The following is a 17901-nucleotide window of genomic DNA, read 5'->3' on the forward strand; positions in this document are numbered from 1 at the left end:
CCCGTGGGCCATGTTGACAGCCAGAGAAGGAGAATTTAGGGTGAGGTGCTTATGTTTTGGGGTTCTTTTTTGTTGCTAAACACGTAGATCTATTTTTGGCAGTTGTTTTCTGAAATTATGCCACAAACTTTAAAAAGGTGCAGGGTGCCCCGTGGTTGTACATTCCGGGGGGGGGGGGTTCTCATTTCTAGCGCCTCGCCCCTGTTCAGCTGCCTTTTCCCCTTCTCCTGGTGAGGGACGTGGGCTTAGGAGACCATGGGCTGTGTGGGTGACTCAGGGGCAAAGCCACCGGGTCCGCAGCACCCGAGGTAGCACTGGCTGGACTTGAGGGTGTCTGCTGTGATTGCCAGTCGGAAGCTAGAATCCCTTCTAACACTCCCCAAGCCAGGTCTCAGGGGTCCGCTCAGCCCACCCATGGGAGCTTGTGAAAATGAAACTCCCCCTGGAGGTCTAGGTGGGGCCAAGATTCTGAAGTTCTAATGTATGCCCAGTGGATGCTGATACCACTGGTCCAGGGGACCAGACTTGGGGTGGTGAGGATTCAGGGCAGGGTTGCCCAGCTTGGAAATCCAATCTAAGTCACGTATGTCATTTAAAAATATCTAGTACTCGCGTGCAAAAGGGTAAACTGGGTGACATTTAATATTATATTTTATTTACCCCAATATGCCCCAATATTATTTCCATATGTAATCAATATAAAAATACCAAGAGACTTTACATTCTTAGCCCTTTTTGGGGGGCTGGGGTGGGGAGGGGAGCAATAAATCTTCAAAATCCGGTGTTTATTTCACACAAACAGCACAGACTAGTCACACCTCTGGAGTGCTCACGGGACCTTTGGCTTTTGTTGTAGATAACAAAGATCTAAATCCAGCTGAATGCCACCAGTGATGGGCACTCCCTCCCTCCTGTGGAGGGCACGCTGCCCCACCCCTGCAGACTCCAGTCAGGAGCCACACGTTGGGGCAAGCTAGGTAGACCCAGTGTGGCTCTCTAGGCTCCCAAGCTGGTTTGCCCATCTGCCAAGAAGAGCCCTGCTGTACTTTGTGGTCCCCTGGCAGCCCGCTCCGCCTGAGTGGTGATGGATCTGCTCCACATCACCCTCCCAGCCACCCATGGGAGTCACAGAGCCTCAGAGAGGCCGGTGATGTCCCCAGGGTCATCTGGCCATGACAGTTAAGCTGGAGTCGCGTTTAGGGCTTCGAGCCCTCTCCCCACTCAACTGTAGTTCTAGAAAGACGCCCGTCTCTGGAGGGTGCCCGGGGTTGCCAGCCCTGCTCTTGCTCCTGCAGACGTGCCAGGCAGGCCCGTATCCTGTGGGCAGACTTGTAGAGGTGGGAGGCAAGCATGGAAGCCATATAACAGCTAGGGGCAGAGCTGGGGCGATACCCCCAAAGCCTCCTTCCCTTAGCCCTAGACGACTTCAGCCCCTGGGGCAGCTGTTGGCTCTGAGCACTCACCCAAGGAAAAGGAATCCGTCATTTATTCCTCACCACTGCTGGGGAGGGTGCAGGGATTAGCTTACCCGTCCCTACTACCACCCCCCCCCCACCCCGCCCCACCCTGCCCTGCCCTCAGATGGAAACTCTCCAGGGAGAGAGATAACGGAGGGTGTTTTTCCCAGTCACCTGATTGGAAAAAAAAGACTCCACCAGCAGAGGGAAAAGCTCTCCCCTGAGGCATCTGGGACACTCATCTCCAGATCCCCCTCCCCCCCGCCCCCCCCCCCCCCCCCCCCGTCCCACAGCCTCAGAGACCAGTGTAACAGGAGGGGCCCAAGCAGTCTTTCTGGTCCCAGGGACGCTCCTGGTCTGAGATACAGGGGGCCTGGAAGGACTTGGGGCGGGGGGGGGGGGGGGGGGAGGCGGGGGAGTTAGCAGACTAGCTGGGACAGGGTCTTGCGGGAGGTAGAGTAAGAAGGCGATAGGTGTGTTCTGCCAGGTGTGACCAGCTCCTGAGCCACCTCTCCACATTTGGAGCATCCCCCCACGCCCCCACTCCTGCCCCCTGCTGTGGTTCCCGCTCCTGGGACTTCAGCTTGGACGCTCATGACTGTCTCTTTACCCAGGGGATGGCCCTGGGGGTCACTTAATCTCTCACTTATTCATTCATTCCTATGACAAACGTCTGCCAGCCATTTTCTGTGGCCGGCCTCTTCCGGCCACAACACTCCTAGAGCGGCCAGTCGGGGTACGGCTGCCTCCGGGACTCAGGAACATGTGGAGCCGCGTGTTGTGAGGAGCCGCGTGGAGAAGCCCACCAGAAGGTTGCCTTGAGGAGCTGGCCCTGCAGCGGGGGCCTGACGGAGAAGATGGAGTCAGCCCTGGGAGGAGCAGGGAAGGGGGCTGCTAGGAGAAAGATTAGCAGCACTAGATCCCCTGAGCCTGGGAGACAGCTTGGGGGTTGGGGGGAGGAGCTGGGGTCCAGAAAGGCCTAATGTGCTTGCTGGGGGCTTTCCTTGGGGATGAGCCTTGAGTCCCTTAAGACACCACGGGACAGACAGAGGTCACTACTGTCATCCAAGGCCTTCTAAAAGGTCCAGCACACATGCCTTCTCCAGGCACCCTCACAAGGGCCCGTCAGTGCCAGGGGGGCAGGAACAGGCACTCGCTTCAACCATTCAGTCTTCCTGACAAGACCCCCCTGCACTTCTTTCTTTTCATTCCCTATTTCCTTTGCCTTCCCTGGGCGACTCTCCAAGGTTACAGCCAGCCTCTCTTGCCCCTGGCCTTTTCCCTAAGCATTTCTGCCTGGAGGTCCGTGTCCATCCCCTGATCTTCCCATAGTGAACGCTCCTATCCTTCAAAACCCGCAGGCCATTTCCTCCAGTAAACCCCTCGACCCCCCACCCTCCAAGCCCTCCTGGCAGCTCTATAGGCCCCAGTTTCAGCCACAACCCTCCCCTCCCTATAGGATGTTTCTTACTGGCACACCTGTATCCCCACCACCCTGGGTATCTCTTGAGGACAGAGACCTTGTCCCAAGCACCCTGACTCATCAGCACCCAGCCTAGGCCCCGCTGGATGGTTCTGGAAGGACTGAGAACACAGAGGATGTCAACAGGGCTCTTTATCCCTGGCTACACATTAGAATCACCAGGAGCTTTAACAAACACAGATGCCCAGGCCATACCCTACATCAGGCATTCTCAAACTACGGGACAGTTATTGGGCCCGCTGGGTGTTTTTGCCCCATTTGTTTTTTTTAGTTCAAAATAAGATATGTGCAGTGTGCATAGGAATTTGTTCATAGTTTTTTTTTTTTTTTAAACTATAGTCTGGCCCTGCAACGGGTCTGAGGGACAGTGAACTGGCCTGCTGTTTAAAATGTTTGAGGACCCCGGCCTAGATCCACAACATCAGCGGTCTAGGGAAGAACCCCGACATGAGCATATGTTAAGAGCCCAGACCCTGTAGGGTGTCCAGGGGGTCCTCATGCAGCCTGGGTAAAGATCAGCAATGTTCACTGGCAGGTCCAGAGGGCAGAGCCCGAGGTCGAGCCGCCCCACTTCCTGCAGACCCACCAGAGGGGACCTGTGCCCTCAAGCTCCCAAGGGCCGCTGAAAGGAGTGTTGCTTTCATAACGGATTCGTTGAGATAGTTCACGTACCGCACAAAGCCCCCGTATGACGTGTACACCTCGGTTTTAGTCCATTCACATAGAATAGAAACTCTACCTATTCAGAGGTGCTCCCCGTCCCCCACCCCCTTCAGCTCCGGGTCTTTGCCTCCTGTCTTCATGACTTGGCCATAGAAACAGTCATATCCCAGGCAGGCTTTGTGACTGACAACCCTCATTCAGCGCCATGTTCTCAAGGTCCATCCATGTCACAGCCGGCACCAGCACTTCATTCCTTTTGTGGCTGAGTGTGTGGACGTACCGCCTGTTGCTTATCCATTCATCTGTTCGTGGATTCTTGGGTGGTTGACAATGGGTAGCTACTGCGACTAGACCTGTCGTGAGTTCGTGTTTGCAACTCTTTGTGTGGACGTGTGTTCCTGGTCCGGTTGTTGTGCTGGTGTGTGGTGAGGGACCACAGGAAGATCACCATCTTTGGGGTTCTGGTGGGTCCCTGAAGGAGCCCAGGTTTGTGGGGCCCAGAGGAAGCAGGGTTTGGACAGATCTTGATGCCTACCTGCTGGGCTTGTTCCACATCCTCTTCTGAATCCGACCCGAACCCCCGGCAGCTCCTTGTCACTGTACTGCCGCCATTGCTGTTGGGTCATCTTCAGCAACATGTTACTTGCCTGTGATATTGATGATATTTTGTATAATCTGCATTCTGTTGGGTCACCTTTCTTCGAAATGGTTACAAATTGGGACCTCCTCTTGTCAGTTGTCCAAGTAACTGTCTTCCAAATTTCCTGGCACAGATGAGGAAGGGCTTCCAGTGCTTCGTCGGCTCGTTGAAACATTTCAGTTGGTGTCCCATCCATTCTTTGAGCCGTGTGTTGGGCTAATGCTTTCAGTGCAGCTTGGACTTCTGCCTTCAGGACCATCGTTCTTGGTCACGTGCTAATCCTGAAACGACCGACTGTTGACTAGTTCTCCTTGGAGCGGGACTTTGTGTGCTCTTTCCATGTTCTTTTGATGCTTCCTGCATCATTGAATATTCTGCCCATAAAATCTTTTAATACTGCAACTTGCAACTTGAATTTTTTTCTTAAGTTCTTTCAGTTTAAGATACGCTAAGCTTGTTCTTCTCTTTTGGTTTTCTAACGCCAGGTCTTTGCACATTTCATTATCATATTTTACTTCCTCTTCTCGAGCCGCCCTTTGAACTTTTCTATTCCGCTCGTTGATTTCATCAGTTCTTCCATGTGCCTTCTTCATTGCTCTACACGAAGAGCAAGCTTCGGGGCTTCTCCTGACACCCACACCAATCTGCTCTTTCTTTCCTGTCTTTTCATGACCGTTTTCTCTCTTTATGAGTGATGTTCTTGGTGTCATTCCACAGCTCATTGGGTCTCCCTCACATTAGCGTGCAATGTCTCAGGTCTGTTGTTAAGATGCTCTCGAAATTCAGGTGGGCCAGACTCTAGTAGGTTGTGTTTTGGCGCTCGTGGATTTGTTTAAACTTCCTTAAGCTTCAACATGAACATACGTACTTCCCCAGTCACTCCCTGGCTTGGCTTCAGCTGTTGACATTGAGCTTCTCTGGCATCTCTTTCCATAGACGTAGTCCATTTGGTTTCTGTGTATTCCATTTGGAAACGTCCATGAAGTACAATCACCTTTTGTGTTGTTGAAAAGGTATTGCAATGAAGAAGCCGCTGGTCTTACAAAGTTCTGTCATGTGAGCTCCAGCTTAGTGTTCATCACCAAGCCTATATTTCCAAGTATTGTTCCTCAATTTGTTTCCAACTTTTGCATTCCAATCACCAACCATTACTAATGCATCTTGATCGCATGTTTTATCAATTTCAAGCTGAGACGTTGGTAGGATTCATCACCTTCTTCATCACTAGCTTTAGTGGTTGGTGCATAAATTTGAATAATAGCTGTATCAATTGGATTTCCTTGAATGAAGAGAGATATAATCCTATCACGGACAACCTTGTACTTCATGATAGATCTTGAGATGCAATACCATTCCTCTTGACTGGGTCATTCCCAGCATATGATTTTCTGATTGAAAATGGCCAATAGCATCCATTTCAGCTCACCAAAGCCTCGAATGTTGATTTTTATGTGTTCCATGTTATGTGCATCCATATCATTGCTTGGCTGAAAGTTGAGAGACCCAGAAATATGTTAATTTGTATTTTACTGACTGTGCTAGGGCCTTTACAGTGTAGATCAGAACAAACTATGGAGGGACAGCTCTGAGAAAAATAGAACTCTCAGAGCAGTACATTTGCTCACGCAGAACCTCATCAGGGATCAAGAGGCCATTGTGGGAACAGAACAAGGGGATACTGCATAGTTCAAAATCAGGAAAGGTGTTTGACAGGGTTGTGTCATCTCCCTGTACTTACTCAGCCCCTAATGCCGAGCAAGTCATCAGAGAGGCTGGCTCATATGAAGAAGAATGTGGTATTAGGATCCGAGGAAGACTTACTAACAAGCTGAGCTATGGAGATGACACCGCCTTGCTTGTGGAAAGTGAGGAGGACTCGAAGCCCTTGCAGATGAAGATCACGGACAGGAGCCCTCAGTGTGGATGACACCTCAGTGTGAAGGATAGCAAAATCCCCACCACTGGACCAACAGAGAGCATGGCGATCGATGGAGTCAACATTGACGTTGTCAAGGATTTCATCTGGCTTGGATCCACAATCCCGTCCCCAGAGAAGGAAGTCACGCTTGGAGAAGGAGGGGGCGACAAACATGAGGAAGACCTCCAACGAGCTGGGCGGACCAGTGGCTGCAGCAGTGGGCTCAGGCCTCGGGCGATTGTGAGGACGGCGCAGGCCCAGGCGCAGTCGGACGCTGCTTCGTCCTGCTGTCCACGAGGCTACTCTGAGCCGGAACGGACGCAATGGCACCTGACAAGCTCAACCGCCTGCCAGGCAGCCTGCGCCTTCATCCCTGGGCACTTGGACCCTTTTGTCACCGCAGGTCTGGTTGAGGTGGGGCACATTTGCAGGCTCTGCGGTCACTGGATCGGCCCAGGTCAATGCAGAAGCTCACAGATGTAGGCAATTGACCTCACCCAAAAGGGCTCATAGGTGCTGGCCCATGGAAAAGAGTCCAGTGCTTACCCAGCTTCTCCGTGTTTCCTTGTCCCTCCACCCGGGCTCTGCCTGGGCCAGTCTCTGTCCTTGTGTTCCTGCCTGGCTGCCCCGGTGCCCTCTGCCACCAGCCTCTGTTCCAGTGTGAAGTGAGGGGAGGCCCACTGGCCACCCAGCCTGGCACGGGCTCCTGTTCTCCTCCTTGCTCCTGCCCCTGCCCTCCTGAGCTCTGTGCCCACACTGCTCCTTCAAGTGCGCACGTTGGCTCTCTCCCCACTTTCTTGCCAGCCAGCTCCCCCTCCGCATCTCCCATCAGCCCAAGGTCACCTGCCCACTGCCCCACCACCCGTGACACCTTTGTCATGTGCGTTTAGGTGCTCCTCTCATAACGATCACAGGCCCTCAGTGTGGTTTGGATACTGGTCCAGGGTCCCAGGACACAGCAGGCAACAGGCCAGCTCCCACCCAACCAACAAAACAGGCAGAATGTGAACTACGCCAGACATGGATCCGTGGTGGAACAGAGCAGGCCAGGGCGTGGCGTGGGGGACAGTCGGGCCCAGGGCTGTCTGGCTTGTGAATGGTGGCCAGAGAAGGTGTCCTTAAGAAACTCAGAGCTGAGCAATCTCTCAAGGACAGGAAGGAAGGAGCCATGGGGAGAGTCACGATCCTGTTCCAGGCAGAGGGGCGGCGAGGGCAAAGGCCCTGAGTGAAGGGGACGCTGGGTGTGTTGGAGGAACTTTCCATGAGGCACCGTGACCCACTGATAGGAGGTGACCTCAAAGAGGTGGAGGGGCACCTGGGGAAAGAGCTCCTACACCCCACATACATCTTACCTTGAGTACCGACAGTGGGAGTGATTTAGAGTGGATTGTTTACACACACACACACACACACACACACACACAAATACCCCTACCCCCACTCCCACCCCCACCACCCTCCTATGTTCCTGACCCATAAGGACTGGACAGACCTGACCACTACACGGTCATCACCCTGAGCAAACTAATGCTTCCTAATACCCATCTGATTCAGAGTTCTCTGATGGTCTCAAAAGCCCCTGTCCAGTCGGTTTGTAGGAGAGGGCCACGGGAGGGGCGCAGGGTCCGTGAGCACAGCAGGGGGGGGAACAAGTGGGCAGCGTTTCTGTGTTTCTTTGAAGTCACATTTGGTGGGACACACCTGGTCCCCCCTCCAGAGTACAAGCTTTACCCCATTCTGCCTACTGGGACGTCAGACTCAGAGTCTGGCCCAAAGTAGGGCTTCTGTGAACACTTGGTGGGAAGATGAGTTGATGGGTGACTGACTGACTGAATGAATGAATGTCAAGGTCGGTTCGCTGATCTCCAGAGGTTGGGAGGAGCATGTGGCTTCAGGCTCCAAGCCAGCCCCCGTCCTTCATGCCATTCTCGGTCATCGCTGCCTCACTGGAAGCCACCATTCACAGTCCTCACCCAGACTCTAGGGCAGACTCCCATCAGCATCAGCCCCTGCCCTCCACTACCCTTCGGGGGAGTCCCACTCAGTGAGGGGGGTGGTGGTGCAGCTGGAGTGTCCCCCTACCCGGGGGAGGCTGGGCCAGGAGGCTGTCGTGCACAAGCTGTTGCCCCTCAGAACTCAGCCGTTCCCTTCGAGAGTGACCGTCTCGTTTCCGCATTGCTCAGAGTCCCAGCGGCGGGTAAGAGCCCCAGGTGACGGGTGGCTTGGATCCCCTGCCAGCATAGTGTAGAACCCGCTTGCCGGCCCTCCCCTTCTTGACCTCCCTTCCCATGTTCAAGTGAGTGTATGGCCGTGTGGGCAGGAGCGTGGGCACCTGTGGGAGGCAGGTTGGCGTGTTTATTGACATGTGTGAGCAAGTGAGGGCATGTGGGTGTGTGAGTGAAGGGCGGGAACAGGTCTGTGGGGCTTGGTGGGAAGGGACCTGTGTGTGGGGAGGAGGAGATGCGTGTGCATGGAGTACATCCTTGGAGATGGGTGTGCGGAGGAAGAGGAGAGCCTGTGTCTTGGGGTGTGTGTGGTGTGGTGGAAGGGGATGTGCGGGCAGGTATACGTGTGAGGGTGTGAGGGGTATCGGGCACACATGTGGTTTATATGTTAGGATGTGGGGTTGTGGTCTGAACTGCGAGTGGAGGAGTTGGTGCATGTGAGCACACATGTGTCGAAGTAGGCGTATGTGAGTGTGGGGTGCTCTATGGGGGAGGGTGTGAGCATGTGGAGGGGATGTGTGTGGCAAGTGTGTGTGCATGTAGTCACCCAGGTATGTGCCCATGTGGCAGGGGCATAGGGGTACACCGGAGAGGAGTGGGATTCCAGAGATGAGTCTGGGAGTGAGGGGTGTTTGTTTGTGAGGTTCGGGCTCCTACAAGCACTTGAACCTGGCAGAGACCCATTTATAGAGGGACCATAGGAGCCGCCCATCGGAATCTACTTTTCACCTAGGACAATTAGGAGCATAGGGGATATTGGAGCATCAAGAACCTGCCAACGTTCAGTTCCAGAAGACGCCTCTCTTTCCCATTGCAACTGGGAAACGACTCCGCGGTTTGGGTTGCTGTGCCCTCCCCCGAGGGCTGGGACCGAGGCCTGTGCATTTCAGGGGCCCTGCTCCATCTATGGGAAGGGAGCCCTGGTGGCATAGTGGTTACGCATTAGGCTGCCATCCACAAGGTCCGCGGTTCAAAAGCACCAGCCGCTCTGCAGGAGAACGATGGGACTTTCTGCTCCCATAGAGTTGCAGCCTCAGAAACTCACAGGGGTAGGCCTGCCACGTTGTTTGGGTCTCCGTCAGTCGGCATCAATTGGACGACATTGTGCTCTATGGAATGCCGCCCCTCCCCACCCCGCATCCCCATCTCCTCCCTGAGTTAGACAGGAAGGAACAGCTGTTTGAAGTCAGTGAGTTCATGGACCCCAAAGGACAGAGTGAGCGAGTGAGAGAAAGAGAGAGAGAGGTAGAGGTGCCCTCGCCCCATCCCACCCTTCCTATGAGTTACCCAGAAGAAAACAGCTGTGGTGGGTGAGATGCAGCCAGCTTTCTACTCCTGAGGGATCAACACAAGGGAGGAAGATGAGGAGGAGGGAAGTGAGGAGGGGCAAGGGGGAGGAGGAGAGACCCTGTTCTAGGCTAGAAGCCTGAGGCCTCAGGCAGTGCTCACGCCTGTCCTGTCGGCTCCAGGGTATGGGGCCCTGAGCAACCTGACCATTGAGCTTCCTACTGCTTTAGTCCAGACTGCTGGGGTGGAGCTTTGCCCACCCGGAGCCTCCTGGGAAGGGCTCTCAGGAGAGTGGCTTGACGAGGAGAGGGAGAAGCTGGGCTGTGAGACAGTTGCAAGGTGTGCGAGTGCGTGTGTGTGTATATGTGTGTGTGTATTCTCAATGAACCCATGGGTGCTCGGGAGCTGAGATGGTTGAGGGCTTCTCTGGGGAGGAGGCATGGCCCTCGGGTGGGTAGGCAATTTTCCTAGGAAGAAACTCGGCTAAAAGCCCTCAGCAGCCACCCCCCCTGCACCCCTACCTTCCACCCCCCAGCAGCTGGGAGGGGGGCCTTGGCCCTGCCTAAGGACCTGAGTACAGTGGGACTCCCTGGGCAACACAAACCTGAGGAAGCGAGGCTGCCCCAGCTCACCGGCTGTCTGCTGTGGAGTGGCACCGGGGCTCACCCGGTAGCTGGCCTGGGTTCCAATCGGTTTCTAATAGTGTAGACAGTCAGACAGCATGGTGACCACTTGCTGCCTCAGCTTCCTCACCTGTAAAATGGGGGTGGCGATGCTAGATCCGCTTGGTGAGTGGGCTGTGCAGGGTTAAGGCTATCTGGGTGTCAGACCTTAAGCATAGCCGTCGGCCCATCTTTTGTGGAAGTGGGTACGGTTCCTGTCCTTGTACCGCTCTGGTGGGAATGGGTCGGTGTGCAGACAGGAAGCACAACCCTGAGCGATTAAGACACGGAGCCAGCCTTGATCCCTGTGCTAAGGAATTGTCCTGGATCCCATGACTGTTTTTGGTTTTTTTTAAATCACCTCCACTAATCTAGCAGCCGTAAGAACAGCAGATGCATTTTCATTCTGTGGGGCCAGGGCACTGGGCTTGGTTATTGAATCCAGACATGTGACCACGGGGTGTGCGCCCTTGACCTTCACTGACCGAGGAGACAGAGCGGAGGTTCAAGAAGATGGGAGAACTTCCCCTGTGCTCAGCTGGGGTCTGGTGGCTAGCACAGTCAAGCGGGCCAGCAGCAAGTTTCATGAAGGGAATTCAGCATCGGAACACCATGCATGTCTCCACTGACAGACAGGTGGCTGCCGCACGTGGATGGCATTGGCCAGGAATCAGATTCAGCTCTCGCACACTTCCTGCACCACCAGTGCCCAAAGGGAATCCCCAGGAAGACACACACCAGTCGCCCTTTCGCTCCCCAGACAGCGCAGGATCTCCTGTTGGCTGCACTGGCCTGAAACTAGGAAGGAAATGGGCCCCTGTGGGTAGTGTGCAAGGCAGAGAGCAGGAAGGCAGAGGGAGCGGGGAGGGGGATATGGTGGGTGACAGAGACTGCATGCACCCCCAGGTCCTTACCTAACCAAGGTGAGCACTTTGCCTGGACTCCAGCAGGGCCCTGGGTTGATGCCATTAGGTGACCAGCACTGGGAGTGGCCCGTGTCCCACACACGATACGAGTCACCTTGGACCTCCTATAGGGCCAATGGACAAGTCTTGAACTTGAAGGTACAGAGGGTTTGAGTCTGGTGATACTTAGAGACAGAAAGCATGGGCAGCCGGGCCGACAGGACAAAGGATGTGAGCAGGACTGTGGGAGTGTCTTCTCGCCTCCGAGTGCTGTCCGTGGGACCAAGCCATCAGCCCAGGGAGGGGCGGTCACTGTGCCCAGCCAGCCTGCCCTGTTCTCTGGGCATCTCCTTCTGCACACCTTTCCTAGACAACCTGGCTCACACAGGTTCTCTTTGGAGAACCTTTGGGAACCAGGTAGCCTGCTGGGGAGAGAGTGCTTGTGATCGGAGAGGGAGAGAAACCGCTAATAGCAACTTGATTGGGAGCAGGCCGTCCATGGCCTCGGGGCTAATGGTGCAAAGGGGAAAGGATGGTGATTCCCTTGGGTCTCAGTAAAGATGGCCTCGGCTCCAGGGTGAGGAGGCAGCCACACAGGTGTGCTCCAGGGCTCTGTGTGTGTGGGCAGCACAGCAGGTGTGAAGGTTCATCAGCCTGGCTCTGTCAGAAGGTGGGAGGAAGGAAGGACTGGGCTTCTGTCGTGTGGACCATGTTTGCTCCTATGCCTTCACCGGGGGAAATGTCGCCCCTCACTCTGCAGTTGCTACGCTACCCAGCAACTGGCTCCTGCATCTCAGGGACACCTGAGAGACTGTGGCACACCTCAGCCAACCAGCTGCTGCCCTCACCTGTGCACTCATTGTGCCTTGATATCCCCACTTTCTCTCTCAGAGAGTCCCCCAGCCCTCATTCAACACATAAAGGAAACTGAGGCCCAGAGAGGGAAAAGGGCTTTCACACTGTCCCACAGCAGTGCCGAGGCAGAATCAAGGCTTCCAAAAGAATGTTCCTTCCTGGTCTCCCCTGACCACTCCTCACGGCCCCCTACCCTGCCCTGCCAGCTGTTGCCACGCGGAGGAGCCACAGCAGCAGCCCGGCGTGACGTGAGCACACACGCAGACTGGTGTGACCACGTGTGAGAACCGCTGCCCCAGCTCGCGAACAGCTCCTCTCTCACGTGTTCACGCGATGGGTTGCGACCCGCCTGGCCAGCAGTTCTAAACCTAAACTGCCAGCAGCTTCCTGCGGACAGAGACAGGCCTTTCCACACCTGGGAGCAGCATCGACCCTGTGGCAGTGAGTTTGGTTTGGGCTGGGTTCCCTGAAGAAAGATGTGTTCCCGATTAGCAAGGAGGAATGTGTTTCTTAGCGTGTGTTTGGTTGCATGGTAACCGCAGAATTGACTAGAGGGAGTTTCACTGATAGGAGTTCCCTGTTTCCTTGAACAACCAAAGCCTGGATGTAGTTTCTCTGGGAGGCTCCACCCTCTCTCTGAGGGTCAAGGCCCTCCCTGTCCCCCCACTCGGCCTTCGTCACCTGTCGGCGTCTAATTCTCTGCCCTTGTAGCCACAAGATAGATGGAAGCCGGGGTCCTGGGAGTCACGTCCTCATGGCGTAGTGTTTAAAGACAGGAAGGGAAGGAGCAGAGTGGAAGTGTCTATTCTCTTGGGTGCTTCTTTGTGTCAGGCCGTGTTCGACAGTGGTTGAAGGCAGGCTTCCTACGATGAGGCCAGGGAGGGTCAGACACAGCATCTCTGCCACCAGCCGCACATGGTGGCCACCACCGTGGGATGAGACCCAGGGCTCCTGGCTATATGGCCCTGCCACCCGACATCCTCCCTCCCTGTGTTGGGACACCTTCCATTATGCCATGCTGCGCCGTGGACACTGCCTGGTTTCCAGGGAGGGTCCCTGCTGATCACCTGGAACACCAATGATCCAGAAGGGACCCTCTTCCATTCACTGGAGCCAGGCCGGACCATATCTGAGGAGACCCAGGGAGAAGCAGCAGCAGGTGCTAGCTAACTGCTCACCGAGAGCATGAGTCCACAGGTCTCCCCAAGATCCTAGCAAGCCATCCAGTCCTGACTCCCTAGATCTACTCGGCTGCCTGCATCTGAGCTTAAAATCCATCTACTGGCAAACAGGCTCATGGATACATCGTCACGACACAAATAAAATGGGTTCTGTACCAGTCAGGGACCATTCAATGGTCTGAGTCAGAGACCCCGTTCCAGCCAGCTTAGGAAACAGGTAGAATATATTAGATCGTGACACGGAATGGTCCCAGAGTAAACCGATGTGGGGTACACATTTTATTCCAGGGACCCAGTACTGTACTTCCACACCCCTCAGTCCTTTCTCAGTTCCCGTCTCACCCCCACATGCTACATCATGCCTCTCCAAAGCTCCAGCCCCCACATCCCCTCCTGCTTACACAGGGTGGGAAATCCACACTGGACCAGCTGGGTTCAATCTCTCTGGCATGAGCCATCACCAGGGGGACCTGGAAAGTGAAATGTACTCCCTGGTCATGCCCAAAACCATGCCCCACTCCTGAGCATCCTTCATTCTTGCTACCCAGTCCTGAAAGGGGTTGGCCTCACTGGAGGAAGGTGGTCATCAAGTATCCCAGAGGGAAATCCAGGCGTGACTCTCCAGAGAGGGGAGTGGGTGATGGGCTGCCCTGTGTCCTCTGCCTTTTCTGGGGCAGGAAGTGTTGGTTTTTCTAGATAGCATCAGGGAGCCGGAGTGGGGAGTGGATGGTGGGCACACAGACACAGGGCTTTGCTTTACCATGACCCAGCAGACACCAAGCTGAGCATCTCCACAGTCAAACTGCGTCTTCCCACTATTGGAGGAAGGCTTCTTAACAACCTGCAGTCTGCACAGGGCACAACCTGGCTTGCTGAACCCGAAGAGGACTTGAAGCACTTTAAAAAATTGTTTTATTAGGGCTTATACAACTCTTATCACAATCCATACATACATCAATGGTGTAAAGCACATTTGTACATTCATTGCCCTCATCATTCTCAAAAGATTTGCTTTCCACTTAAGCCCCTGGCATCAGCTCTTCATTTGTCCCCTCCCTCTCTGCTACCCCCTCCCTCATGAACCCTTGATAATTTGTAAATTATTATTTTGTCATATCTTGCCCTGTCCAATGTCTCCCTTGACCCACTTTTCTGTTGTCCATCCCCCAGGGAGGAGGTCACATGTAGATCCTTGTAATTGGTTCCCCCTTTCCAACCCATCCTCCTTCTACCCTCCCAGTATCGCCACTAACACTGCTGGTCCTGAAGGAATCATCCTCCCTGGATTCCCTGTGTTTCCAGTTCCTGTCTGTACCAATGTTCATCCTCTGGGATAGCCAGAACATTTGCAAGGTAGAATTGGGATCACGATAGTGGGGTGGGGGGAGGAAGCATCTAGGAACTAGAGGAAAGTTGTATTTTTCATCGTTGTTACATCGCACCCTGACTGTAAGGGGATGTCCAGTGGCCTACCAATGGGCTTTGAGTCTCCACTCCGCACTTCCCACCTCATTCACTATGATAAGTTTTTTTGTTCTGATGATGCCTGATAACTGATCCCTTTGGCACCTTGTGATCACACAGGCTGGTGTGCGTCTTCCATGTGGGCTTTGTTGCTTCTGAGCTAGATAGCATTTGTTTAGCTTCAAGCCTTTAAGACCCCAAATGTTATATCTTTTGATAGCTGGGCATCATCAACTTTCTTCACCACATTTGCTTATATACCCGCTTTGTCCTCAGCACTTGTGTCGGGAAGGTGAGCATCATAGAATGCCAATTTAATAGAAGAAAGTATTCTTGCATTGAGGAAATACTTGAGTGGAGGCCCAATGTCCTTCTGCTACCTTAATACTAAACCTATAAATATATGCACATAGATCTATTTCCCCATCCTCATATATAAATATATTTGCATAGGTACATGCCTTTATTTAGATCTCTATAAATGCCTTTTGCCTCCTAGATCTTTCCTCCATTTCCTTTGACCTTCCTCTTGTCCCACTATCATGCTCAGTCTTCATTTGGGTTTTAGTAATTCCTCTTGGTTACATTACCCTTGATCATGCCCTACCAGGCCTCCTACACCCTCCTTACCACCGATTTGGATCACTTGTTCCCTTGTCCCTGGGTTTGTTAGCACCACCACCTTTCCCCCCACCTCCCCCTCTCCCATGTCCCCTCCCTGGAACTGTTGGTCCTGTTGTTTTCGCCTCCAGATTGTTCATCCAGCCTATCTTATTTAGACAGACCTGCCGAGATAATAAAATGCACAAAAACAAGACAGAGCAAAACCAAGCAACAATATACAACAAAACAGCAACAACAAACCAATGACAAAAAAACAAAACATAAGAAATAAAGCTTGTAGTTAGTTCAGGGACTGTTTGTTGGCCTTTAGGAGTATTTTCCAGTCAAGTCTGTTGGGGCACCACGCCCTGGCCCTGAAGTCACCTTCAGCATTCCCTGGGGACCTTGCCGCTCCATTCCCTTGCTGTTCTATTGCACCCCCTTAGTGTTTTGCCTCCGTGTGGTGGCATCAGATCGGGTACAATTCCCATACTGTGTCTCTGGCGTTGTCCCCTATAGGGCTATGGGTCAGTGAGGGACGTCATGTCTCAGTGGGACTGGCCCTGTGGTCCTCTCTGTGGACTGGCTGCTCTGAATGGGAACATCTTCCTCTAGGCCTGGTGGGCCAGGATGTCGAAGCACTTTCTGATGCAGATCAAGGACTACAGCCTGCAGTATAGATGACAGCTCAATGTAAAGAAAGCCCAAATCCTTATCAGTGGACCAGCAAACAACACACTGATAAAGAGAAATGATTGAAGTTGTCAACAATTTCACTTTCCTTGGATCCACAAGTGATACTGAAGGAAGTCGCAGTCAAGTTAGGTAGGAGGTCTTGCCCTGGGCATCTCTGCGGCACACGGCTTATTGGAAATGTTAAAGAGCAAAGATGTTTCTGTGAAGACTAAGGTGTGTCTGACCTAAGCCATGCTATTTTCAACTGCCTCGCCTGCACGTGAAAGTTGGACGGGGAACAAGGGAAACCACGGCTGAATCGATGAGTTTGAATCGTGGTGTTGACGGACCCTGCTGAAAGGGCCGCACACTGCCAGAAGAGCAAGCAAACCTACCTCGTAGGACGCGCAGCCGGAATGCGCCGGAGAAGTGAAGAGGCTGACGTTTCGTCTCGTGTACTTTGGACATGTTTTCGGGAGAGATCGTGCTCTGTAGATTAGAAGGTCAATGACAAAGAGGAAGCCCAGGAGGTGGGCTGACCCAGGGTGAGGATAGAACAGGACCGGGGAGGGTTTCCTTCTGTTCTGCAGAGGTCGCTGTGAGTGAGAACCTGCATCTAGCTGCGACAACATGCAACCGTGTTTGTGTACCTCACCCATCCAACCAGCTCTCGCTGAGCATGTCCCGAGTGCTGGGCGCTGGGAGACAGCATGAACCAGACACGCCATCCCTGTGCACGGAGGAATATTCCAGGGGAAGACGTGTTGGATAATCAACAAATGCAGGAGCCAGGTGCTTTCGTGTAGGAAAAATGCTTTGAAGAAGCCAGACAGGAGACCAGAGAGATGACCAAGGAGGCTGGGGAGAGATAGCCATGAGGGGCTGGGAGCAATAACAGGTGGGAACTGAAATGATGACCAGTGGGAACGGGGAGCAGTGATCTGTGGGACCCTGAGCCATCATTGGACCTGGCGTGGTGACCAATGGGGAATGGGGGAGGTGGCAAGTGGGCCTGGGAGCCATGTCAAGGGTGACTGGGAGACATGACTGGTGGGATCGGGAGCTGTGGCTGATAGACTTGAGTTTCATTTCCAGAGGCCGACTGCTCTGAAGCCTGGCAGACAAACCAGGCCTGCTAGGACATAAGACAAGAAGTGGGAGGTGTCTGTCGGGAGAAGGAGTTCAGTGCTGTAGGAGTCCTGCCCAGCTGCGGGGAGAGGGCCAGGATACGCTGAGCAGAGGTGGTCTTCAGGGGGCTCTTGGAGGAGTGGGCTGGGTGGAATCATGCAGACCGACTGGAAGCTGCTTTCTAGAAGAGGACCCCACAGCCCTGTGGGAAATTGGCAAGAGCTTGCAGTGTGGTGGCGGTTACAGTGTTTTGGGGTGAAAAGGGGCAGGGGTCACTACAGTTGGAAAGCAACTTTTGTGTTAAACTCTGCCACAATGCCAGGGACGGGGACAGTCACTCCTGGACCCCATGGGAGCAGAGGGCACGGCCTTCCCCCACAAGGCCCCATCTTTTCACTAAGACAGTCACCCCATGATCTCCCTGTGGCTCTCGTCCAAGCAGGACGCCTAATTAGCTAGTATCTATTGAGCGTATGAGTCAAAGGAATTCTTTGGAGCCAAATTTTCTCCAGGCCCCGCCTAGGCCTTAGAACCCTGCCCTGGGTAATTCTGGGCTCTGGGCAGCACCTGGTACATTGTTGGCACCTCCTGAGGGATCTGTCAGAAGAGATTGATTTTTCTCCCTCCAGCATCGCAGAAAATCCTTCCTGCCGCTGCCAGCAGGTTTCGGGTTGGGCTGAGGGACAGAGAAGCACCTCCACCCTGCCCTGTGCAGGGATCCCAGTTACAGCCCCAGCGCTGCGCACACAGCGGGC

General features: G+C 53.9%; 1 protein-coding gene across 1 annotated transcript in view; it reads left to right on the forward strand.

Annotated features, from left to right (window-relative positions):
* The window catches only part of WNT7A (Wnt family member 7A), an 83438-nt gene that overhangs the window by 51770 nt on the left and 13767 nt on the right, over positions 1-17901 (forward strand). The window lies entirely within an intron of this gene.

The sequence above is a fragment of the Tenrec ecaudatus genome, chromosome 5, assembly GCF_050624435.1.
Source record: "Tenrec ecaudatus isolate mTenEca1 chromosome 5, mTenEca1.hap1, whole genome shotgun sequence".
NCBI classification, from domain to species: Eukaryota; Metazoa; Chordata; class Mammalia; order Afrosoricida; family Tenrecidae; genus Tenrec; species Tenrec ecaudatus.